Raw genomic sequence first — 26,890 nt, 5'->3', positions numbered from 1 at the left:
CATGCAACTTACAATAGATTTTGGATTCAAATCATCGAATAATGGAAAGTGTGGTTCATTTTATACAAAGGCATAATCCATCATTTCCTTGAAAAGTCATATAATTTATCTATACTCAAAAACTTTTTATCCTAAATACATATATATCTCCGCTTGATTGCTGTAATGTAAAAGTTATTAGCATTGAGGAATGCGGATTCACTTCTTTCATTTATTCTCTGATTCATACGGCGTTCATACATGCACATATATGGAAATGGATTTTCAAACACAATTCCAAAACGAACACGAACCATTGAATAACTACTAATTCTATGAGTATTACTTTCTTTAAACATTCATCAATAAATTAAAAACTCTTAACTTCTAATTATAACACCTTTTCTTTTTAAAGTTCAACATGAATCAGTTTACCCTCGCGTTTGATGCTGTCTCTTACAAAGCATATCTGTGTCGTCTATATCGATTCTAACTCTCGCGCCGACGTCAACTGTTTTGCGCGGGAAATTATCTTTGCGGCGTTAACCGTCACTCACGATTCACTGCCACAACACATCCCTTCACACGTTTACACACCTAAGCATGCACTTGAAACTATATATGAACATTCACTCGGAACCTCTTTTGATTATTCAGCGTCATTTGCGGGAAACATTTCATTCTTCTTGAAGGTTAGTTAGATCCTTTATAAATCTTGATGACATTAGCAATGCTAAAGTTCCATGTTCACCCAAACCACGGGTGAAGCCTATCTCCACTATCTTCTTTGTAGCACTCGATAGTAATTGTAAGTCACTATTTCTATAATCTATGTCACTGATTAATGATTTCAGTTTAAAGTTTTCTAACACTGCACACACAGTTTATTGTTATGATTTTACGAGCGTTCATCTCTGTCACTCGCAACACCATTCTTCCCTATCTCCTAATCTTCATCAAATTTTTTCAAGTCGTTATGGGAAAATAATCCTTTTATTTTGTTCGATCCCGGATATGCTAACAGATAAGCCCCAGGATTCGGAATTTGTAGGATAATGTATGGGCCAGTATATAGTAACTCCCATTTCTTTATACTCTTCTTTATTAAGGATGATTTGGTATGTCTTTTGACTAGTACCTTTTCTCCTACACGGCATGTCTGTACCCTCTTGATTAATTTGTCATATTGTTGTTTTCTCTGATCAGCCTTTTTCGTCATATTTTTTCTTCCCAAGGCATCTCAGTTTCCTGAGTTTTGGGCATATGGTCAGTCCAGAAGTTTTCCTCTTTTGCTTCGAACATCAATTCACGAGGTGTAATCCAGTTGAGGAGTGGGGCATGTTATTGTATATCTGCTCAAACTCTTCCACATAATTTGCCCATGCAGTCTGCTTATTATGGCAATACGTCCTCATAAATCGATTGAATTCTCTAAAAATTCTCTCAACCAAATTGCCTTGTTGGTGGTAAAATGATGTTAGTATGTGTTTCACACCGACTTGAGACAAAGCATGTTTCCATCGGAGTCCCGTGAATATCTTAGCATTGTCTGTTAGGATCGCTTTAGGTGTACCAACATGTGGAAGATTATCTCTTATCAATCTTAGTACAATTACTCTAGCTGTAGCCGCCTTTATCGGGTATAGCTTTACGTATTTCGTACACACATCGAGAAATGCCAACACATATCTAACACCACCTCTTGAAGTAGGTAACGGTCCACACAGATCGCACGAAATTAATTCTTTTGGTTCTTGGACTAATATAGAGCATAATGGGTGCTTAGTCCCTTTTGAATCCGGCTTTGTTTTTTGACAGATTATGCATCTCTTTAAGACCTCATGCACTCTGCGCTTTATGTTGGGAAAATAACAGTACCCACTTATCTTGTCTGCACGTTTTGTCGCACCGAAATGTCCCCAGGTTAAATGAGTGAACCATACAAGTTTCTCTATTTGCGCCTCAGGTATACAAACACACCAACGGACTTTGTTTGTCCTTCCATAGCGGAAAAATAATACGCCATTTACCAGCTTGTAATAATTTGCCATCTGATCCGAAGGTTGCTGTTGTAACCTTTGAATGACACTTCCCCATTGAGCATCTCTTTTCTGTAACTGGGCCGTATGCGCACACAAATTGACGTAGTACGTCTTAAATGGATTTTCCTGCAGCAGCAATACAGGGAATTCTGAGTTATTATTTACTTCAATCTCTTTGGTTAAACCCTGCGGTGACCTTGATAGAGCGTCAGCAATAATGTTTTGCTGCCCTGAGACATGTACGATCTTAAATTGGTATTGTTGCAGAGCGAGAGTCCATCTAGCCAGTCTGGGGTGTAACAGTTTACACGTTTGTAAAAACGTTAATGATTGATGATTGCAATATACGATAGTCTTTGACCCATATAGATAATAATGAAATTTTTTAAAACCCCAGACTACCGCAAGAGCCTCTAATTCTGTCGTCGTGTAAGTTCGTTCACAGTTGGACAAAACACGACTGGCAAACGCAATAGGACAGAAGGTGAGTTGTCCATTTATCTTGCGTACTTGGAAAAGGCACGCTCCAAGACCCACATTCGACGAATATGTTGACAAGTAAAATTCTTCTTGCATGTCCGGATGGTACAAAAGCGGTGCATTTACTAATTGCTTCTTTATCTCCTCGAATGCTTCTTGACACTCTAATGTCCAGAGCCAGGGCACATCCTTCTTCAGCAAACTATTTAGAGCTGCTGCATTCATGGCCTGATTTGTTATAAATCTTCTAAAAAATGAGGCAAGACCCATAAACCCTTTTAATTGCCTCCTATTTCTGGGTGTTGGAAATTTACTAATCGCAATTAGCTTCTCCTTGGTTGGTAAAATTCCCTTTGCGTCAATTATATGCCCCAGGAACTTGATTCTGTTTAGTGCAAAATGGGATTTCTGCAGGTTAGCAGTTATTCCCATGGTTTTGAACACGTCCAACACCCGACTCAGTAAGGTAATATGCTCCTCCCAAGTCTTCGATGCTATAAGCAAATCATCAACAAACACTGTTATCGTGCTTCTTAGTTCTGGGCCTAGTGCATAATCTAGAGCTGCTATAAAGATTCCAGCACTAATGTTGAGTCCGAAAGGAACTACAGCAAATTGGTAACTTCTTCCGGAATAAATAAAAGCCGTATATTTCCTTGATGACTCATCCAGCTTGACTTGCCAATAAGAACTCCGCAAATCAATGCTCGTCAAATATTGGACATCCTGGAATCGTTGTTTAAGTTCGTCTATGTTTTCCGGATGTGTTCTCACTGGAATTATGATTTTATTTATTTCTCTGGCGTCGAGTACCAGTCTCACAGTCCCATTTGCTTTTGGCACGACCAACAATGGGGAGCAGTATGGGCTTGTAGAGGGTTCGATTAAACCCCATTTCAACATGCGATCTATTTCTTTTTGAACTTGAGCCTTTAACCTCCAGGGAACAGGATAGAAAGTTCTACAATACGTTTCGTGCGGCTTAACGTAGAGATGGCATATGTATCCTTTAATCACTCCTGGCCTTTCATCAAACACGTTTTTATACGCTAATAATAATTCTTTAAGCTGCTTCTTCTGATCTTCAATAATGCAGTCGGATTCATTTAACTTCTCATACACTAATTGACCGAAATCTCATTTGTCTTGGAACTCATTAATTACGTGCCGTTTCGAATTTTGTGCCGTCCTGATTACTTGCACACTGATCCCACAATTATATTTTCTGGTAAGGCTTTCTTTTTTCAACAAGTCCAACTCAATTTCTTGTTTATTTACATTTAACCAAATTTTTCCTGTTTTAAAATCTATTCTGCATCCGTATTGACGTAGGCTGTCGACTCCGATAATGCAATCTACCACCAAATTTTTCACAACAAGGAATGTGCTTAATATTGCTACATTTCCGACTTCTACACTAAGTAGCGACTGCACTTTTACATTAGCCGATCTAGCCCCAACGGCGCCTATTATTCTGCAATTTTGAACAGGAAAAATTGGTACCCGTCTTATATTTCTGATCTTGTTGAATAGAGCCTCCGAAATAACATTTGTGGTTGCAGCTGTGTCTAAAACCGCCACTATAGGTACAGTCTCCAAAATGACTTGCACTTCGGCTACTGCCACCTGTTTCTTATCCTCATCTTGTGGTTCTAAGTCCTCGGTCAATTCATCTGCCAGTAATCGTCCATCATTATACGTTAGCATGGGTACACATATCCTGTTGCCCCTCAACCAATTGTTGACCGCTCCTCCGGGGCAAAAGTGGGTCCTTACAAGTTTGTTGGATTTTGATTTGCCTGCTGGTTGACATCGTCCGTCACTTCGGTAATAACCGGTTGATTCGTAGATGTCCGTCCCCACTGATGTTGATTATTTGAATTCATTCCCCCCGGTTGATTCCACTTTCTATTACTGTTATTATTCCAGGCTTGGGGTCTGAAATTCCTTTCGTTCCCCCACACGGGATTGTATCTTTTCCCATTCCTGTTGTTCCTTGGATAGCCCCTCGCAAGACTATAGCCGGTATTACTATTGAGATTTTGAGGGGTTTCTCCACTACTTAACGATCTCTGTGCATTCCCTTGCCTATCGTTTGGCGGAGGTTCTATCTCCCGATATTGGAATCTGTTATTACGGGCTTTCTGGTTGTTCTCTTCGATAATATCTATATGGTCTAACGTCGTGAGGAACGGCTCCAAGTCTTTATCGTTGCCGTAAATTAATTGATTCCGGATGCTAGTTGGTAGTCTTGCCTTAAGTATGTTTATTATGTCTGGCAAGGGCATAGGTCTGTCCCAGTATCTAGTTTTATTTATATATTTTTCAAAATACTTCCTAAGGCTTCCTTTTGAAAAGGAGAAAGGCTCTGGGTAGAGCACCTCCTGCCTCAGGCGTTCCTGTACCCCTTCTGACCAGAACTTATGCTAAAAACGCCTTCTCAAAATCGTCATATGTCAAGCAAACAGAAGTCATGTCCGAAGCCCAGATCGCCCCCGAACCTTGTATATCTCCTGTAACGAAACTGATCTTCTGCCACTCCGACCAATTTCTGGGTAGCACTCCTCTGAAACTTCGAATAAAAACAATTGGATGGACCCCCCTTTTGTCAGTGTTAAAAATCTGGAATTGCCGATGCTTTATCATTTTTTCTTCGGCATGGCAAAGGCTTTCGTAATCTCCGTTAGATAAAAATTCACGCGAACAACTAGCTCGTGGCAATTTAATGTTTGAGTTACTTACACCAGTCGGTATCGTGTGCGAATGTGCAGTAACTGGCTCTATAGTCGCTGCCAACTTCTGCTGCTGGCCTGTATTCATTTGTTCTGAGCCTTGTTGTGAAACGCGCATCGACTCTTCTATCGTTTGTTTACAATGCTCTAAATCAGCACCTAACTGCCGTCGCACTTCCTCAAGTCCTTTCGCAAACAAATTCTCTTCCTGTTTGCGAGATAGACTCTGGAATGCTGCCTTAACATTTTGCTCAACGTTTTCACACATTAGCCTTTTATTTTCTAATGTGATTTCGGATAATTTACCCGTTAATACATTAATTTGGTGGTCTATAACGTCTTGACGCTCTGTCAGATGTTCAACACTTTCTTTTAGGTTAGTCTGCGTACGTGCCAATTCAGGAAGTTGCGCAATTGCACATGACATGGCATCTTGCTTTTGTACTAATTGCGGAACCATTTACACCTGTTCCCGTACAGTATCTATCTTAATAGCCACATACTCCTTCATTTCTACACGTACGCGGTGAGTAGATTCCTCACATTGAGCTTTCACCAATTCTATTTGTGCAGTTAATTTTCGTTCCGTCTCTTCGGCCTGATCTTTAAGTTCCTTGGTCTACGCCTCTATCCGCTGCTCTAATTCGGAAAAACTGTCTTGTAACTGCTGCTTAATCTCAGTTTTCAAATTTTCCTGTCCTTCCGTAACTGAGGCTAATTTCGCGTTCAAATCATTTTGTCCTTCAGCAACTGAGGCTAATTTTGTATTCAAATCATTTTGCCCTTCAGTAACTGAGGCTAATTTCGCGTTCAAATCATTTTGCCCCTCAGTAACTGAGGCTAATTTCGCGTTCATGACGGTTTTCAAATTTTCCTGCCCTTCAGTAACTGAGGCTAATTTTGTATTCATATTATTCATGCTCTCGGTTATCATCTGCATCTGTCTCATGATAATGACTAATGGATCTAATCCATGTTGCGTACTTGCCGTTACATGTCCCTCCGTATCTACAGGGCGTTCTATTTCGCTATCTGTAGCCATCGGTTCTACAACACTTCTTACTGCATCATTATTATCAGTGCTAACAGCTGAAGGCTGTTGCGTGCTGCTCTGCTCTGCTTGACTCATCTTAAACATTGCCCTAGTTAAAACCATATAAATGTTCTACCGTCAATATATACATCTTCCTTCTACTGTCACTATATGTAACTCCGTTCACACAAGAGTACTTCTGTGGCTAGTTTCTTACTGTACTTATACAGATAAATGCAGCTTGGGCCGGTCAATCAAACTACATCTAGTATGAACACAATCAATGTTCAAATATCCAATGATACTAAATAGAAAAGCGTATACTTCATCTATACTAGCAAGCTTTAATTATAAAATTATAGATCTGGCCTTTTCTCTGCGCCCAGCGTGTTGTTTTATGTTCTTATTTGTAGACCCACTTAATTGGACTGCGAGTATTTCTTCTCTTTTCCAAGCGTCAGTTAAGTTGGCTCGTCGTAGTTCACATGAAACAGAGAACAAAATTATTTTAGCAACGTCCAAAAACGTGTCCTGTCACGGATTGGCCATTATAATGAATTATATAATGTTATTGGGAATGCAGCTTGCCGCTAACTTGGTGTAATGTCTCTCACACATAAACCTGTACAGGAAAGTAAGGGCCTCCTGTTTTATCTTTAGGCTGATCCGTGATAAGACAGGCAAACAATTATACTAATGGAGGATTCTGAGTATTTTCTCTAATTTCATTCACTCTCTCTCTCTCTCTCTCTCTTTTCTCTGTACGATTTTAAATATAATATTTCATTACGTGATATCAGCCCAATAGAATCTCTGGTGGAGCCCTTCGTCTTAACATTCAGCGGCTGGCTAGCTGTAAAAGATCTTTATATCTATTATTATTATTAAGCGCTGCATTCAGTTGGGAAAATCGATCGTTTGAAGAATTCGTTCCTTTTACGACAGATTTCGAACTTCAGATGTGTCCGAAGCCTTTTTGGACGATTTTATAAAGACTTGTCGATTGCAGGCTCTCTTCGTCACAACTGAAACTTCCCCACTAATTACAGGGCCAAGACAATCATCAATGATTCAGACAAAGAACTCATTCGTCATTCATTCTAGAATAAAAGGGTCACAAACTTTATTTCTGAGGAAAATTGTATATTCAATCCATCTCCATTACATGTTCCGTTTTCTGTTGATTCCAAGTCTTACTTAATTTGCATTTACAGTTTTTCTCTCTCTCTTCAAATAACCCGCTAGTGGCACAAACGTTAGTAGCTAGCTTTAGCAAGAAGAAGAGCAAATATGTCTCTTTTAGAAACCCGACAATCTTCCAACAGATACTTCCGAAGCTGTCCTCGTTACCCGTCTATAATAACCATGGAGAATACATGTATGTCTCTCATATGTCTCTCTGTTATTCCAAAGAATAAACGTGCTGGAAAATACCTTGGCGTCGACGAGCTGTCGGCGCATATATTACTAGAAAATCCGATCAGATGCTTTTCAAAAGCGAATAAATGTGGATGATTTGATTGACCATTATTAATTATTGCGTGGTAGAGGGTAATTTTCCGTGGGGAGATTACAAGGATCTTTTAATAATTGCGAAAGCGTTACGGAGATGATAGATAAACTCCAGTGGAAGACTGCAGGAGAGACGCTCAGTAGCTCGGTACGGGCTTTTGTTAAAGTTTCGAGAACATACCTTCACCGAAGAGTCAAGCAGTATATTGCTCCCTCCTACGTATATCTCGCGAAGAGACCATGAGGATAAAATCAGAGAGATTAGAGTCCACACAGAAGCATACCGACAATCCTTCTTTCCACGAACAATACGAGACTGGAATAGAAGGGAGAACCGATAGAGGTACTCAGGGTACCCTCCGCCACTCACCGTCAGATGGCTGGCGGAGTATGGAGGTAGATGTAGATGTAGAGACCTCACCGTTAACCTGCAGGGCGGATTCGATACAATAATCGTAAAATATAGCAAATTTAGAATGAGTCTTAGAGTTCTGCGTTATTTTGGCAATTAGAAGACGAGTGCTTCTAGCGTAAGAACGTACACGGTACGGAAAGAGCGTTTCGACCTCAATAGGAAGACCTGGAAGACACGTCTGGAGGATAAGGAAGCTGGCAGGCAAGAGAGCGACCCGCTGCTGCAGCCGCTACCTCGCCGACCCTCACGTGGCGGAACCCGGTCCTCCCGCTGGCGTGTTTGAGGCACAAAGTTGGCAACACCGTGGTGGCGCCCCTAGCTCAGGGTAAAAGCGTGCGATCCGGCCACAAGTACTGCGGATAGTTCGCGTAACAGCTAACGCCACTGTCTTGGGCTAAGTTAAAATGATGGAAGTAGAATACAATAAAAAGTCTTTACCATTTTTACCCGTTACCATGTACAGTACGACATACGTTTTGATTTACGTGTCATTGATAGAAATGACAAAAAACAAATAAAAAAATGTTAGTACAGACTGTCATCTTCTTTTATGCAGTACAATTTAAACCAGTTATGATGGTTACTGGTTGTGATCGTGCCAAAAATATAAGGACATACACAGTGTATACCATGTGGCACCTCTTTTGTAGGTTTTCACGCAAGAACTCTTGTTTAAATACCAGAAAATATCTTGACCCCTTCATATACAGGGTGGTCCACTGATAGTGACTGGGCCAAATATCTCACGAAATAAGCATCAAACGAAAAAACTACAAAGAACGGAATTCCTCTAGCCTGAAGGAGGAAACCAAATGTCGCTATGGTTGGCCCACTAGATGGCGCTGCCATAGGTCAAACAGATATCAACTGTGTTTTTAAAAATAGAAACCCCCATTTTTATTACATATACGTGAAGTACGTAAAGAAATATGAATGTTTTAGTTGTACCACTTTTTTCGCTTTGTGACAGATGGCGCTGTAATAGACACAAGCGTGTAAGTACGTGGTGTCACGTAACATTCCGTCAGTAAGGACGGTATTTGCTTCGTGATACATTACCCGTGTTAAAATGGACCGTTTACCAATGGCGGAAAAGGTCGATATCGTGTTGATGTGTAGCTATTGTGATCAAAATGCCAAACGGGCGTGTGCTATGTATGCTGCTCGGTATCCTGGACAACATCATCCAATTGTCCGGACCGTTGGCCGGATGGCTATGTTATTTAAGGAAACAGGAAGTGTTCAGCCACATGTGAAACGTCAGCCACGACCTGCAGCAAATGATGATGCCCAAGTAGGAGTTTTAGCTGCTGTCGCGGCTAATCCGCACATCAGTAGGAGACAAATTGCGCGAGAATCTGGAATCTCAAAAACGTCGGTGTTGAGAATGCTACATCAGCAGCGATTGCACCTGCACCATATTTTTACGCACCAGGAATTGCATGGCGACGACTTTGAACGTCGTGTACAGTTCTACCACTGGGCACAAGTGAAATTACGGGACGATGACAGATTGTTTGCACGCGTTCTATTTAGCGACGAAGCGTCATTCGCCAACAGCGGTAACGCAAACCGGCATAATATGCACTATTGGGCAACGGAAAATCCACGATGGCTGCGACAAGTGGAGCATCAGCGTCCTTGGCAGGTTGATGTATGGTGCGGCATTATGGGAGGAACGATAATTGGTCCCCATGTTATCGATGGCAATCTAAATGGTGCAATGTATGCTGATTTCCTACGTAATGTTCCACCGATGTTACTACAAGATGTTTCACTGCATGACAGAATGGCGATGTGCTTCCAACATGATGGATGTCCGGCACATAGCTCGCGTGCGGTTGAAGCGGTATTGAATAGCATATTTCATGACAGGTGGATTGGTCGTCGAAGCACGTTCACCGGATCTGACGTCCCCGGATTTCTTTCTGTGGGGAAAGTTGAAGGATATTTGCTATCGTGATCCACTGACAACGCCTGACAACATGCACCAGCGCATTGTCAGTGCATGTGCGAACGTTACGGAAGGCGAACTACTCGCTGTTGAGAGGAATGTCATTACACGTATTGCCAAATGCATTGAGGTTGACGGACATCATTTTGATGTATGGTGCGGCATACAGGTAATATCACGCTGTAACAGCATGCGTTCTCAGAAATGATAAGTTCACAAAGGTACAGTCGTGCTCAAAAGTATCCGAATGACCTGAATTGCATTTCGCTTGTATCGCATGCAACCCGCATAACGCAGCTGTCTAGCAGGTCCTCTAATCACTCCTCGGTATAGTCGTTGGACTATTGAAAATGGTTCCAACAAGTCACCACTAGAATACACTTCTCTGTATCGCAATAACTCAAGACGTAAAGTAATACCAGGATACTACAAATATCAGGGAACACCTTATCACAGATAAGACTGTCGTTAAGGCTTGTAACGTCACATTTATTACAATAAATGACATACCTGAAATGTTACCACTCTCATTATTACATCAGATAGGTAATGCACGTAGTAAGATCGTCGTAGTCATGATTTCTTCTTCGAAGTAACATACCGTACTTATTATGTAACACAAAATGACATTAAAAATGTAAGTTATTTACAAGCAGCTAACTGAAAATATGTATGAACTTCAAATGACACGACGAAACGCCTCGTTCTGCATATGGATTCAAACCCAGGTCATGCAGCCTAAGCAAAGATTTCGTGACAGACGGAAACTAAGTCATTCCTGACTGGGCACACAGAGAGTGATATACCTCGATTTTACACAGTATCAGTTAGGAAATATCAACTTTAAATTACATAACGTAAACATTTTTAACGTACGCGAATTCCTACTCAGAATCTATTGTCACTGTTAACGAACTACGAGAGATGTTAAATATTGCTGTTTACAGCGGCCTCAGTTCTCAGTTTATGTGATCGCTCTAAGCTTGTTGACACCAGTGCCTACCAATTTAAATTATATATTACAGCACTGAGGATGGTCACTAAGTGGCCGAAAATCGTTTTTGTGGTTAATAAAACAAAAAAAAAAAAGAGACGTCAGCTACCGAAATTTTCTCCACAACGAATGAAAATACATTAAAAATCAAAATTATTATCCACCAGCAGATAGGTGTTCTCATGCTAGAGCTTATTAGTACATAATGGAAACTTTATTGCCGGGCCAGGATTCTAACCCATTCACGCGCAATATTTGGAGATGTTGAGGAATCTGCAGTTTTGAACAAACAACTAATTGTAGTCGAGCTGTATTGTCACGAAGGGATCAAATTCCATATTAAGGGCAGTCTGAGTTGCATTACCAGTTCAGAACCAATTTTATCAACATACAGAAGCTCAAATAAAAGATGGAATAAGTGTCCTGTGATCCTACATAGCGTTTGTATCGTCACTAGAACAAAATAACTAGTATAAGAAAGGGTACTGGTGATAGAGTTTCTACATGTCGCCACTCCTGACTTTATTGTGGTTCAACCTAACGTCTACTTGGTAGAGAAGGAATATCATGTTTAATGTGAATTTCAGACCACAATGCCATTATACCTTCTTCACTTGGCGTAGCCAGAAGAGAAAAGAATCTGTCTCTCCCTATCAAAAATCATCGGCAGAAGTTGGAATCAAATCCACACCATAAGTATATGAACCTATCATCAATCCAACAGACCACCAAATCCTCTTCTCGGTGACTCATTTTTCTACCATAACAACGTAGCGCCACACTGGATTAGAATTCTGACACACAGACTCCCTGTAGTGGTTTGCAGCATGTTCAGTACATTCATTTACTTGGTTGACCCAATCGCCATGAATTAGCTGCCTCGGCTATCCAGTGCATACATTCGACTCTATCTTGTAATCGCCGAAGTAAAATCATGTAACTGCCACTTACGCAGAACTGCCAACACCGTAGGATGCAGAAATTTCAATGGGAAGTGTTCCTTTCCACTTGAGCTACTCTATTACGCTATCTGTTTGTTGAAAACGTCGTGCAGTGCCAATGAAAAAGTGTAACTGTCTGACTCTTAGAAGTCTAGATCCGTCCATATGCATTATCTCACAGCACTGTGGAATGCAGAAGTTATGGAGGAATTGTTGTGGACTTCTGGTGCTGCTGTAGCGATGTGTCAGCTGGTAGCGTTACGGTAAGTGTCACGAGTTCGAATACGTTCACTGCTGCATTTTTTTAAACGTAATTCTGCTCTCTGCAGAAGTTATCAATCTAATGGAACTTTGAACATAATTCCTTTCGTTTCTAAATCCAAAATAGCCGCTAATAATAAAGGGCTAACATCTGCGACATTTTGTTCTTTTCAGGTTTAATAGACGGCCAGGCAGCTGATGCATCTCCAAACATTTCTATTAAGTATGGGGAGAGCGCATCGTGCCAAAATACGTCAGAAAAGTATTTCCCGCATTAGCTATCGTGTGGTAGTGGCATTTTATTCTTCTTCAAATCTTGTTTGACAGCTTTAACTTAGAACAAGTTTTCTACATGCATGTAATCAATAAACTGCATGTGTATTGTCAGACTGTTATAGATAACATCAGAGAAATCGCATATATCGTTGATGATTAATTTGTCTCTCATGTTTACTATTGTTTTAACAACACTAAAGGAACCTTATGGACACTGCGCACTGTGGCATTTCATAAAGAAAGTTATGTAATCCTGGAAACCCAAAATTTGCTTGTCAGCAGCGGAAAGAGGCGTTACCTGTTGTGCAGCATTGTATGTTTTTCACCATTGCACTATGAGCCGAAAGTATTTTCTTACGATTTCCTTGTCTGTGTTTGATCTGACTGCTTGTAGATCTTTCACAGAAGGGATAAAAACTTCACGGTCAGTGCGACTGGAACCAGGAACCATAACAGATAGTTTTTCACTGATCAGTACATTACCACAGAGCTAGCAAAGATGTATGTGTCTTAATTTCCTCTTACGAGGCCAATACTGGCTAGAACTCGTAAACCGCTATTTCAAAGACGAGATTAGTGGCGATTTCAGAGTGCAACGACTTTCGTGGAGTGAAAACCGTAAATTTACAATCTTTTGTTACACCTCAAGCAATAATAACTCAAATTATTCAATGGATATGACAGGAAAAATCAAGTGAAATTTGAGACTTAATTCCATGCACACCAGGAAGTAACTCGTCGATCACAGAGTCGCCAAACATACCTTGCCTTGTTGCCAAGTCTCAGTTACAGTACCAGCAGGAAGAGGACGAACAGATGTGTTCCTACAGCGAGCTGGAAAGTGACCATAGCTGGCGTCTCAAAGATACGGCTGCCACGGGCTGGAAAACGTAATGCGTCTGATTTGCATGCCTGTAGCTAGTTTTAGGGACTGGAGTAGAGTTACTAACAACACTCACAACTGACTGCAAACTAAGCATCATAATCAGTAACTCTCAGAGATATTTTTATATTTCTTTCGTAAGTGTACTCAAAACTAGGAGATTCATTCATTGTCGTTTTCGTACCTGGCCCATAGTCGAGCACAACAAACAAATAAAAATAAAAAAAAGAGTGTGTGTGTGTGCGTGTGTGTGTGTGTGCGTGTGTCAAGAGAGAGAGAGAGAGAGAGAGAGAGAGAGAGAGAGAGAGAGAGAGTAAAAAATAGTTGTAAAGAAATTGAATCATGGTCTGCAAAGAAACCTTTCATTAAAATGACACGTTCCACATCATTACGTCATATTCATGATCTGTGGAACAAGTATTAATCTAATGAGATCTAATCTAATTTAATCATATCATATTGCTGACTAGCCATGAAGAGTCAGGAATTACCGAAATTTTCGCCAATATCAGTACCCAAATCTAAGCTTGAAAATAAAAGACGACAGTTTTTGTAATAAAACGGGACTCCTATCAAGGTTCTTTCGTCCCTGTTAAATAAGCATGAAAGATGTCTGACATACTTCCATCCAGAAGTAACAAAGTGTTCATGCTTTTTAAGATGAAGCGCATGATGAGAAGTTCTGTGATGGAGATACGAATCCAAGTCATAATTGTTAATTAAGTAAAATGAAATGTTACGTATCGGTTTTTCTTACAACCTGCTAGGCGTTTGAATCTAAAATAAGGATACAAATTTTTGTGCCTGCGCGACAATCGAACCGCACACCTACCGTCCTTCTTTATCATCCACGAATTTGTTGTTGTTGTTGTGGTCTTCAGTCCTGAGACGGGTTTGATGCAGTTCTCCATGCTGCTGTATCCTGTGCAAGCTTCTTCATCTCCCAGTACCTACTGCAGCCTACATCCTTCTGAACCTGCTTAGTGTATTCATCTCTTGGTCTCCCTCTACGATATTGACCATCCACGCTGCCCTCCAGTACTAAATTGGTGATCCCTCGATATCTCAGAACATGTCCTACCAACCGATCCCTTCTTCTAGTCAAGTTGTGCCTCAAGCTCCTCTTCTCCCCAATTCTATTCAATACCTCCTCATTAGTTATGTGATCTACCCATCTAATTTTCAGCATTCCTCTGTAGCACCACATTTCGAAAGCTTCTATTCTCTTTATGTCTAAACTATTTATCGTCCACGTTTCACTTCCATACATGGCTACACTCCATTCAAATACTTTCAGAAACGACTTCCTGACATTTATAACTATACGCTTTATTAACAAATTTTTCTTTTTCAGAAACACTTTCCATGCCATTGCCAGTCTACATTTTATATCCTCTCTACTTCGACCATCATCAGTTATTTTTCTCCCCAAATAGCAAAACTCCTGTACTTCTTTAAGTGTCTCATTTCCTAATCTAATTCCCTCAGCATCACCCCATGTATTCGGCTACGTTCCATTATCCTCGTTTTGCTTTTGTTGATGTTCATCTTACACCCTCCTTTCAAGACACTGTCCATTCCGTTCAACTGCTCTTCCAAGTCCTTTGCTGTCTCTGACAGAATTACAACGTCATCGGCGAACCTCAAAGTTTTTATTTCTTCTCCACAAATATAGCTTAAGTATCAATTGCTTAGTCACCAAGAGTAAGATGTGTGCGTGTTTGACCAGAAATAGCGACGCCTATTGCGATTGTTGACAACACATGAACAGACATAAAAAATGCACTTTAATTTTCACTAGCAGGCTGGTGTGCACGTGAAAATGAAATTATGAATATTTTTGTACTGGATCAGGATTCGGACCCACATACTTACCTTTGGGGGAGACCTAGAGAAAACTGCAGTCTTGGGAAAAGGAACGAAATTATTCAACTACACTGTTCCGAGAGAGTCAGATCGTCAAAAGAGGAGATACGAATTCGAATCACAGTCCAGCACTAAATTTTTCAACGTCTCTAGTTCAATCAAGTACAAATAAAATAAGAGCCCTGTTCCTTTAAATGGTTATCGGTTCATCAAATAAAATAAAATTTTCTAATGTAAGTAAGTTTACTGGCGACAGTATTTCTGTTTACCATGATCTCCGCCAATGTCATCTCCCAACATAAACGGGTTCTGCCCAGTTGGTAATGAAGGAACATGATGTTTAATGCGGATTCTGGATTATAACGTCTTTCTCGTGAGGTTGCCAGGGGTAAAGTAAATCTGTTTGTGCGTCTCAAAAGTAAAAGCCTGAACTCACGCGTTGCACCTGTGATAGTTCGGTCCACCAGACCATTGTGGCCATATTTCCCAGCCCCAGGAGTGTGCTGTAACGGATGATGTGCTTAGCTTACAAAATTAGTCACGGTGGAAAAAATGCGAGTCTATGGAATAGTTAAGTAGAAGCAAGCTTCTGACGCGGAGATTATGCTATTCTCATGTCAGCAGGATGTAAAGACTATTCTAGGCATCGTAGCTTCGATGTGAAGTCAGTTTGAAGTTTTCACTAATTTAGTAAATTTCTTAGTTCGAGAAAATCCACTGTGAAGTATGAAATTACCGGATAATTCGATTATTACTGTCATTATTAGTAACATTTTCTTCATACCGCTGCTGGAACTTGAAGATCATTTAATGCATTTTGGTGATTATAGAAGGAGTTGCCCAAGAACAAGTTCTTTCCCTGTCTACCGAATCCTTTTCATGTTAATATGAAACTTCAGCAATTACTCGTAAATTACATTAAAACTAAAGTAATTGATGAAGACGTCACTTGATAACAAAACGAGCTGCCTTTATTCATTTACTTGGGTCTAGAAATGGCTGTCGAATACTGCCAAACCAAAAGCTAAGGGATCTTACTGCCTTCCGATATATGTCGCTGTCAGTTCTTCCATAGATTTGGTCGACGTGACCTCTTTCAAGTTGTGTATGACAGAGAGTGTTTTAGAAAATCAGTTTTTTTCCTTTGCAATAAACAGGAAGACTTTCATTTTAAGCTATGCAAGTTCAAAATATTCGCAATATTAGTTCAAATTTAATATTCGCTTTTATAATGTAGTGAAGTAGTTCACAGTTGCAAAACCAGTATCCGACTCATTGAACTTACACTTAGTCGCTGACCATAAATTCTAGCTCAGAGTGACACCAGTTTAAGTAACATAATGTAGCAAAGACTGTTTGCCAGTGCCCTTTCTCACCGGAAAATAGGCTGGTCACTCATTGGGCTCCACAAGTACACTGTAACAGTAATTTCTGTGTGTACGCAATGCATGCAGATTGTAAAATTTAGTGGTGCTCTCTCTTCTACTTCTGTATACAATATGCCTGACCTAAACGGACCGTTTCTCATTACAGGCCCTGGGCAGTGCATCATCATACTGACAACAGTAATGTGCTTACACTGACAACCTCACTGTTCGGTTTACCTGATTTTGTAATCATTTAAATAAACCAACATGACCTTCCAGTGGGAGACGTTTCGTCCCCCTTTTCCTTCTGTGAAATTTGTCAGTAAGCTTTTTTCCTTCCATCCAGCGAAATGCCGCAGAGTACGGCCGGCAAAGGATTCACAAACCACGATTTAGTGCCGTTAAGACGATTTCATTAAACATTGTCGTAGCTGAAGGAATTTAGTTTCTTCTTAAATCGCCTTATGCAGCAACGTTCACAGATATCTCAAATAGGAAAAGCTCTTTATCCAGGTACGAAGGTTGTAAAACAAACTTCCCACAGCTTGTGTCAGGTTGATCTTTTCGTCTGATAGCACTGCATTAGTATTTTGTCTAAGAGGTATCACAAGTAGTGTTCCTGTAGCTGTAGGAATCATTGGTTGAATAAGAGTTTAACGCCAATGGGTACAGTACAGCTAAATATTCAAAATGATTAGTAATCTAAGTCTGAGTTCATCCACAAACTGAGGCGTATCTATAATATTGAGGCTAGACTGTGTATCCTTGGCTTCTTTGAGTGGTCATTGGAAGGCGTTTACACACACATATACAATACTATGAATACTTCAAACGCTATAGTTAATATGGATCTCATAAACTGATTTTTTGTAAATTCTTCTGGGTCTTCAGCTTGCAATATGTGTTGTAGATACAGTCTTAGACAATAACATTGAGCGCCGAGTCGTTCACGTAAGGTGGACAATACAGTCGTGCTCCCCTCAGAACTCTATATCCAACAATATGCTCCATCTGGCAACATTGTAGACTGAGGCACTTCCCGGAGGAAATCTTGACTGCAGTCTGAGTAGATAACCCTTAACTACGACCATAGTCTTGAGGTAAAACGCAGGAATCGCTAAGACGACGTCTGGCAACTGAAAGCACACATCGACAAAATTTTTATTGCCCCTTTCCTCTCGGTGATGAAGCTATGAGTGTAATTCAAGTATATTTCGCTTTCTCTCACCTTGGTAATAACAGTTTGGCTCAACAATATTTTGGCGAGAGATTTGTTGGCCGACCATCTGCCTCTAAACACCGCAAGCGTCTCAGTTCTCTGGGACCCATTTGCTGCCTACCGGCGGGGGCTGAGGCACTGCGCAGTCTCGCTTTCCGCCGCCAATGTCTGCTCCACTCCTCACTCTGCATGGTGTAAAATTCTTTAGTGTTGTTGAGTGGTGACCCATAAAATCTGTCTACAATTTGTGTTTCACACTCGATAGCAACGGAGGCAGAAAACAATTTTTATTTGATGAGTATTTTACTACACTAGTATGCAATACATCAATGTGGCACAGAATTAATTTCGTTGTTCCTGATCCAGTGCACTATAAGTAAAGCTTCACATCTGTATCTTTTTCCTTTCACAGGAGATTCTTCAAATAATTTTTTGTCATAAATTCATATGTGTTAGTCAATGCACACAGAGTATATGCAATGTAATTTGTTTGGTTTCTTTCTTTGATTTCCTATGGTAAATGGATGCAAAACATTGTCTCAATACCTTTCAGAGCCTGCTCTATAGCTACTCAGGCTAATTGCTTGTTTTGAGGTCCATACATTGCATACATACGGTTTACAATTAGCAAGCGCGTGTGTAGAGCCTTATACATGAGTTATGTAGGAGTAGTTTGTAGGTCTGTATGCTGTAGGACATGTCAGAGCGTGTATTGTGTGATAAATATAATTAATCGGTAAATAAAGTGCTGGCAAATAAACTAAAGTCCTTCTTCTCTCGATCAGTCTAGTGCAAGCTGAGTCCTTTTACCACCAGTCCCTAGGAGGAGGTGGGGTCAGGTGACAGGTTAGTGGAGGTGAGCTCTGTTTGCCACAATTTTCTTATGTTGGTAGCAAAACACAAAGTGACCGCCAAAATTCAAAGTTCACATATTTCTATAGAGAAAATCTCATGTAAGTTAGTGTACATTAGTAAACGTTAATACAGCTCAGTGCATGAACATGGCTTGGTAAGGGGATGTGGCGGTCGGTTGAGGATCGTGGTAGAGACTTTAACTATTTGATTCGAAGTCCAGGTGGGTGTGGCACTCGCGAAAATTCATTCCAATTCCTGGTGGACGTGGTGCTTTCCGCAGCAAATGGTTCAAATGGCTCTGAGCACTATGGGACTCAACTGCTGAGGTCATAAGTCCCCTAGAGCGCGGAAGTACTGAAACCTAACTAACCTAAGAACATCACACACATCCATGCCCGAGGCAGGATTCTAACCTGCGACCTTAGCGGTCGCGCGGTTCCACACTGAAGCACCTAGAACCGCTCGGCCACTCCGGCCGGCCTTTCCGCAGCAGCGAGGTTAATTAATTGATCAATTTAATTAAGTAGTGATGTGAACTTTGTGTTAGGTTAAATTGCGGAGGCATTTAGGTTTGGGCAAGCGATGGTTCACGCATACGCGCGTGTTTTTTGGGTCGAATTTGGATTAGGTAATAGCACTATGTCGATTGAATAATGAGACTAGCGTGATCTGTTATCTTATAGACGGACTTCGTGGCGAACACACGTGCTGGACCGCCTGTTGCGACGTAGGCATCGACTGGTTCCAGCGAAAACACGTTTACAGGGTCCAGCGGCTAGCGTGGGCCAGCGCCTGCGGGCCGGGGAGCTGTGACGTGGACCAGGGGAGTGTGCGTCAGCCGGCACACGAACAACTCACCCCAGCCGGCTAGGGGCAGCCTCCTCTGCTGGCGACGATTTCAACTAAGTCTGTTGGAGTCTGGACCTCGTGGCGAGTGCAGTGGGTGTTGCTGTGATCTCGAGGATGTGTACTAAGTCTGTTGGAGAACACGTGATGACTGTACTGCTTGAATTAAAAACTTCAGTCCTTTTTCCTTTTTCATTGCAAAATCAGAGGATGTGACTTACATTAGTACATGTGCAGTTTATTATTTGACGCGATTTTGAGAGGTTAGCAGTGAAAAAAGATAAGTGACAGTCAAAGTCCGTAGGATGTGGACTATTTCGTATGTGTGATCGATTATTGTGTTGGAATTTGAACTTGTTACAGATTTTTTCATGGATGTAAAGGAAATGGCTTTCTTCCCGCCGACATCGGACATCTTGATAAATAATAAATGACATTAATAATAATAATAAATAGAAATACAGTTTTCGGGAGATTATCGTGTTGGAATTCGAACTTGGCGCAATTTTCTAGTGGAGGTAGGCCAATAATAATAATAAATAATAATAATGTAAATAATAATAAATGATAAATATATGATAATAAATGATAGTGAATAATAATATATAACAACAAAGACAAGTACCGCGTTTGCAGCCATTATCGTGTTGGAATTTGAATTTGGAGCAATTTTCTAGTGGGGGTAGGCGAATAGTAACAAATAATAATAAATGATAATCAATGATAATGAATAATAATGAATAATAGTAAAGACAAGTACGGTTTTTGCAGACATTATCGTGTTGGAATTTGAATTTGGGGTCAATTTTTTCTGGAGGATTAGGTTAGTGGACATAGCACAATTGACGTATTTTCCCACCAAAATTAAAATTTGGCGCCAATTTTCTTGGGGGTTAGGTTAGTGTAGGTAGCCCAATTGACTTTCTTCCTGCCACAAGCCGCCATCTTGAATGACATCACAGCAGCACTCTCAGGAGGCAGGGGTATGAACTAACAAACAGTTGGACTCCGGACCTTGAAGCGAACACACGTGCATCATATTAATAATAATAATAAATGATAATAATTGATAAAGAATTATAATAAATGATAATGCATAATAATGAATAATAATAAAGAGAAGTACGATTTTGCATGCATTATCATGTTGGAATTCAAATTTGCCGCCATTTTTCTGGAGGGTTAGGTTAGTGGACATAGCACAATTGACCTATTTTCCTGCCACAATTCAAATTTCCTGCCATTTTTTAATGGGGGTTAGGTTAGTGGACCTAGCGTAATTGGCCTATTTTCCAGCCAAAATCCGCCATCTTTGATGATGTTATGTAATGTTGCCAAGTCTACACACCACCATCTTGGATGACATCATCTTGAATAAATTTGGCAACAATGGAAAGTGGGGTGGCACAGGTCTTGCCCCACTACTCACGAAGACTGCACCACACTACAGGCAGTTTATCTACACAGCGCATGTTGCATATGCTATGGGCCCTACGACTTCAAGGGCCCATAAGGTGCACTGCCATAGATTTCAGCAGAAATTAACCATAAGCGCTTTGAATTGAAAATGTATGTATGTAATGAACAGGGGACCTAGAAACGACGGAAAGGCTTCTTCCCATCGTAGCCCTGAGAGGTTCACAACCCCACAACAGGCCACAGCAGTCCACCCATCCCACCGCCGCCCCACACCGAACCCAGCGTTATTGTGTGGTTCGGCCCCCAGTGGACGCCTCTCCCCCCTCCCCCCCTCCCGGTAACGTCTCATACCAGACAAGTGTAACCCCAAATGTTTGTGTGGTAGAGTATTTACAGTGTACACGTACATGCAAATGGTATTTGATCAGCAACTGCTGACACAGTGTAACTTGAAACGTCCCCTTTGAACAATTATACATGACTGTGCTTAAACTGACACACAATATTTTGTTAGCGCAACGCAATCTGACTTTCAAAATTCCCTACAAAAGAATGGCCCTGACTAACATTAAACTATACCTTTCACAAATCACTTACCTCACAAAAATCTTCGCTGCTCAAGCTACTGCAATACAGCGAGCGCCACTACTGCCAGCTGAATAAAAGATTCAAACTACTGAAGGCACTAACTACTGATGGGGATAGTTAGCAAATGAAAGATATTAATAGAGAACAAACAATGTATTTACCTTGATATCATCATATATAAATGTAGCAGTTCATGACAAATTTCAAAACTCCGCCACCTCTCTCCCCACATCCACCACTGCTGGCGGCTCACCTCCAACTGCCTAACACTACAATGGCGAGTATTACAACAATGCAAAGCAGCCACAGACTGCACACAGCACAGCCAGTGATTTTCATACAGAGGTGGCGTTACCAATAAAAAAACCTAAACAGCCTACTTACATAGAGAAAACATAAACAGCCTACTTACAAACTGACGCGGAATAAGGGGAACCAGCCCGCATTCGCCGAGGAAGACGGAAAACCGCCTTAAAAACCATCCACAGGCTGGCCGGCACAGCGGGCCTCGACACTAATCCGCAGGGCGGATCCGTGCCGGGGACCGGCACGCCTTCCCGCTCGGGAAGCAGCGCGTTAGACCGAGCGGCTAGCCGGGCGGGCTGAATTGAAAATAGTAATAATGTGTGCTATTACGTGCACATGATTACGCAGCAGTGGAAATTATAGACCACTGACATAAAATTTTACGTACTGTCCGACCTTTCAGTGACACATTTGATCTGATTCTGCGGAATATTGTTTGCTTCATATCGTTTACAGAATTTGCTTAAAAATCATTTGATCGTATGCCTTACTACCGAACGCTGCAGGCGGGAAAGCTGAATAGTTTGATAACCAGGTTCACGATAATGCAGTGCATGATCTCCTTTTATTTCATGTGTAAAGTGTCAGTAAGTGCAGATGACGCTGTAATGAGGTGTGAAGTCAGCGCCAAGCAATTGATTTCGAGTTCTAGTCCAACGCACGCCTGAACAACTGAATGCAAAATGTGTACCTGCATGCGTCAGGACGATGTAATTAGGCAGACTCCGCTCTTAGCAAAACTGTCGGTGACTTCTTCATTATTATTAGTTTTTATATAATTGCTAAGTATAATAAGACTTAGAAGGAGCAACTGTGGCTTTACTCGTGCATGAAGGTAGAGATTTTCGACACTGGAGTGTTTCTTCTTAATTGTAGTGAGCCATCTTAAGCACATAAGAGAAATTTCATGTTTGAAGTTAAACGGAAATGAAAGTATGATGTCAAACGTATGGAGAGTGCAGTAAGAAAATTACTCAATACACGAATGAAATTTCGTCTTCAAAACTAATTACTGAGAGCAGTTGTCATTGAGTAACTGTTAACCAACAGGCTTGGATTGTATGTAAGTCGGTTGCGTGGGAGAACCGGCGAATTTTACACGCTCATAAAATTCCTCTTGTCATCTATGGGCAGTTTAACTTGCAAATCGCATCCGCTCCGCTCCAAAAACTCCGAATTTATATGTAGCAATCCATCATCGCCCCCAGGTGAGCCCGTGATCTGTCTGCACGGTATGGAAAGTACACTCCTGGAAATTGAAATAAGAACACCGTGAATTCATTGTCCCAGGAAGGGGAAACTTTATTGACACATTCCTGGGGTCAGATACATCACATGATCACACTGACAGAACCACAGGCACATAGACACAGGCAACAGAGCATGCACGTCGGCACTAGTACAGTGTATATCCACCTTTCGCAGCAATGCAGGCTGCTATTCTCCCATGGAGACGATCGTAGAGATGCTGGATGTAGTCCTGTGGAATGGCTTGCCATGCCATTTCCACCTGGCGCCTCAGTTGGACCAGCGTTCGTGCTGGACGTGCAGACCGCGTGAGACGACGCTTCATCCAGTCCCAAACATGCTCAATGGGGGACAGATCCGGAAATCTTGCTGGCCAGGGTAGTTGGCTTACACCTTCTAGAGCACGTTGGGTGGCACGGGATACATGCGGACGTGCATTGTCCTGTTGGAACAGCAAGTTCCCTTGCCGGTCTAGGAATGGTAGAACGATGGGTTCGATGACGGTTTGGATGTACCGTGCACTATTCAGTGTCCCCTCGACGATCACCAGTGGTGTACGGCCAGTGTAGGAGATCGCTCCCCACACCATGATGCCGGGTGTTGGCCCTGTGTGCCTCGGTCGTATGCAGTCCTGATTGTGGCGCTCACCTGCACGGCGCCAAACACGCATACGACCATCATTGACACCAAGGCAGAACCGACTCTCATCGCTGAAGACGACACGTCTCCATTCGTCCCTCCATTCACGCCTGTCGCGACACCACTGGAGGCGGGCTGCACGATGTTGGGGCGTGAGCGGAAGACGGCCTAACGGTGTGCGGGACCGTAGCCCAGCTTCATGGAGACGGTTGCGAATGGTCCTCGCCGATACCCCAGGAGCAACAGTGTCCCTAATTTGCTGGGAAGTGGCGGTGCGGTCCCCTACGGCACTGCGTAGGATCCTACGGTCTTGGCGTGCATCCGTGCGTCGCTGCGGTCCGGTCCCAGGTCGACGGGCACGTGCACCTTCCGCCGACCACTGGCGACAACATCGATGTACTGTGGAGACCTCACGCCCCACGTGTTGAACAATTCGGCGGTACGTCCACCCGGCCTCCCGCATGCCCACTATACGCCCTCGCTCAAAGTCCGTCAACTGCACATACGGTTCACGTCCACGCTGTCGCGGCATGCTACCAGTGTTAAAGACTGCAATGGAGCTCCGTATGCCACGGCAAACTGGCTGACACTGACGGCGGCGGTGCACAAATGCTGCGCAGCTAGCGCCATTCGACGGCCAACACCGCGGTTACTGGTGTGTCCGCTGTGCCGTGCGTGTGATCATTGCTTGTACAGCCCTCTCGCAGTGTCCGGAGCAAGTATGGTGGGTCTGACACACCGGTGTCAATGTGTTCTTTTTTCCATTTCCAGGAGTGTATTTCTGTATGTGTCGTACTAAAGAATTTCAGGGAGCGCAGCGGCTTAATGAAATCCGTTTAGAAGGTGACCAGACTTCATCAGGTAAGTGAAAACAGTGTGTGCGTTGTGACTGATCGAGAGTTAAAGCTATATCTGCAGATTATGCAGTAAAAATAATTCTAGGATCGATAATTGCATCTATATATATATCAGTTCAGAATTTTATCTTTGGACATTCAATGTAATTAATTGTGATACATGACAATGATTGCTATCACGTAAAAGTCAGGTTCATACTCAAGAGCTGCTTTAAAGATCAAACCTGCTAACTGGCACTGCTAGTTAGTGAACTATTCATTCAAGAGTTGAAATATCCAGGTAGTTAGAACTTTATAATTTTCTCAACATTAAACGGCGCGTCTGTGTGAGTGCGATCTGTATAGTCCGAAGTCATTACAATAAATCACTTGCTAATCCAAACCACTTGGCATTACGCGTCACATGTACTTTGGTATACTCATAGTCATATGCAGTTCAGCTCCCCAACAACAAACTAACAAATAGACAGATCCGTCCACATGTACTTCAGTGCAGAGGTAGATAACGTACGTGCCGACTAGTGACAGGACGAATGTGATGAGTGAACATGTATAATAGACTAGGGCTCTTTTTAGCGAACTGTTGTTATTCTATTCGTTCTTGTACACTGTAAAAAATACTTTGTGCACGAAGCTACTCTTGATGTTTGTTGCATGCTCTTGAAAGTGATTTTGAGAACGACAACTGTTTAACTGTGTGTGAAATCTTATGGGACTTAACTACTAAGGTCATCAATCCCTAAGCGGACACACTACTTAACCTACATTATCCTAAGGACGAACACACACACCCATGCCCGAGGGAGGACTCGAACCTCCGCCGGCACCAGCCGCACAGTCCATGACTGCAGTGAGAACCGACAACTGAATCTGCCAGGAGACCAGCATTTGTGTCACAGCCTACTTCTCGCAGCCATGAAGTTAATTAAAGAAAAGGGTTTTAATTTACTATTAACGCTTTTAACTGTGTCAGTGTGTGAATGCATCATCAACATTACTTCTAGACTGTGGCTACGTTCGCTGGTACACATGCGACTGAATAATTTATGCTAGAGTGCAAGCTTCCTACCTTCCATTGTAATCAAGACTTTTAATGAAAAGTGGAATAGGTAATGTTAATCAAAACATTGGGAGGAGTTGTGGTCTAAATAACAATAAATTTATTCATTCTTAACATCACAAGAAAAAAATGGCTACAGAAACGTCACATTAATATTTTTATTTGACAGACGATTTCACTCTTATGTGGTCTATGGTGAACAAAGTGATAAGCTGGGGGTCATCACACGACACTAACCACAACTAATCGCTTTACCTGTCTTCATACATGAGAATCCGTGGTATGGCCCTAAAACTACGCTCTGTCAAGCATCTTTATTCTACTATTCCATAAAGAAAAATATGGTTCCAAAGAACAGGGTGCTGAGAAGCATATATTGGATCCCTACGCCGTTGCAGCGAATACTTTACACTCCTGCTGGTCAGGGCGACACACAACGATGCACTCGGCGACTTGAGTCAAGGACGGCAGCAGTCTGTTATTAATGGTGCGCGCCCGAAAAATGTCTCATGTTCAGCTAATTCGGAATGCAGTTACTTCCCTATGAGCCTGTTAAACCCCGGTGGATTCCATTGTGCAGGTGGACCCGTTTGCTGGTCTGCCAAACCAATTTGACCCCTTGCTACGACTATGCGTGACAGAATATGTCAAATGTTTAGATGGGCGACTCAAAACAAATAAGTACACCCACGCATCACTAGTTGTGTGCGTGATTCTAGAAGCAGTACCTCGGACTGTTCAGATGGTGACTGGTATAGGCTCTAAGAGGCACACTAGCAAAGGACACAAGTCTCACGGTTTAGATAAAGGCCGGCAGTTCTTTACTAGCGAAGTGCCAGTACTGTAGTGTCTTCTCTTTCTCTCAGCTTTCCTCGCCACCTTGGTAGCATAGCACATTTACATCTTAGACCACTCCCACTTCAGCACAAACCAATCACGAGCCGGAGCGCGGCATTCGAAGTTGGAAGAGGGCCCCTTGCTCAGCAAACACAGATATGACCAACCAGCGAGAAAAGGAAAAAAGATTCAGCTTCGTATTTACGCATTTACGCAGTGTCGTTGCTAAAGCATGACCTGGATTGAACCACAGTCCAACCATAAAAAGATCGTTATCTCCC

This window comes from Schistocerca americana, chromosome 3 (genome assembly GCF_021461395.2).
Source record: "Schistocerca americana isolate TAMUIC-IGC-003095 chromosome 3, iqSchAmer2.1, whole genome shotgun sequence".
NCBI classification, from domain to species: Eukaryota; Metazoa; Arthropoda; class Insecta; order Orthoptera; family Acrididae; genus Schistocerca; species Schistocerca americana.
Note: the sequence above shows the minus strand (reverse complement) of the source record.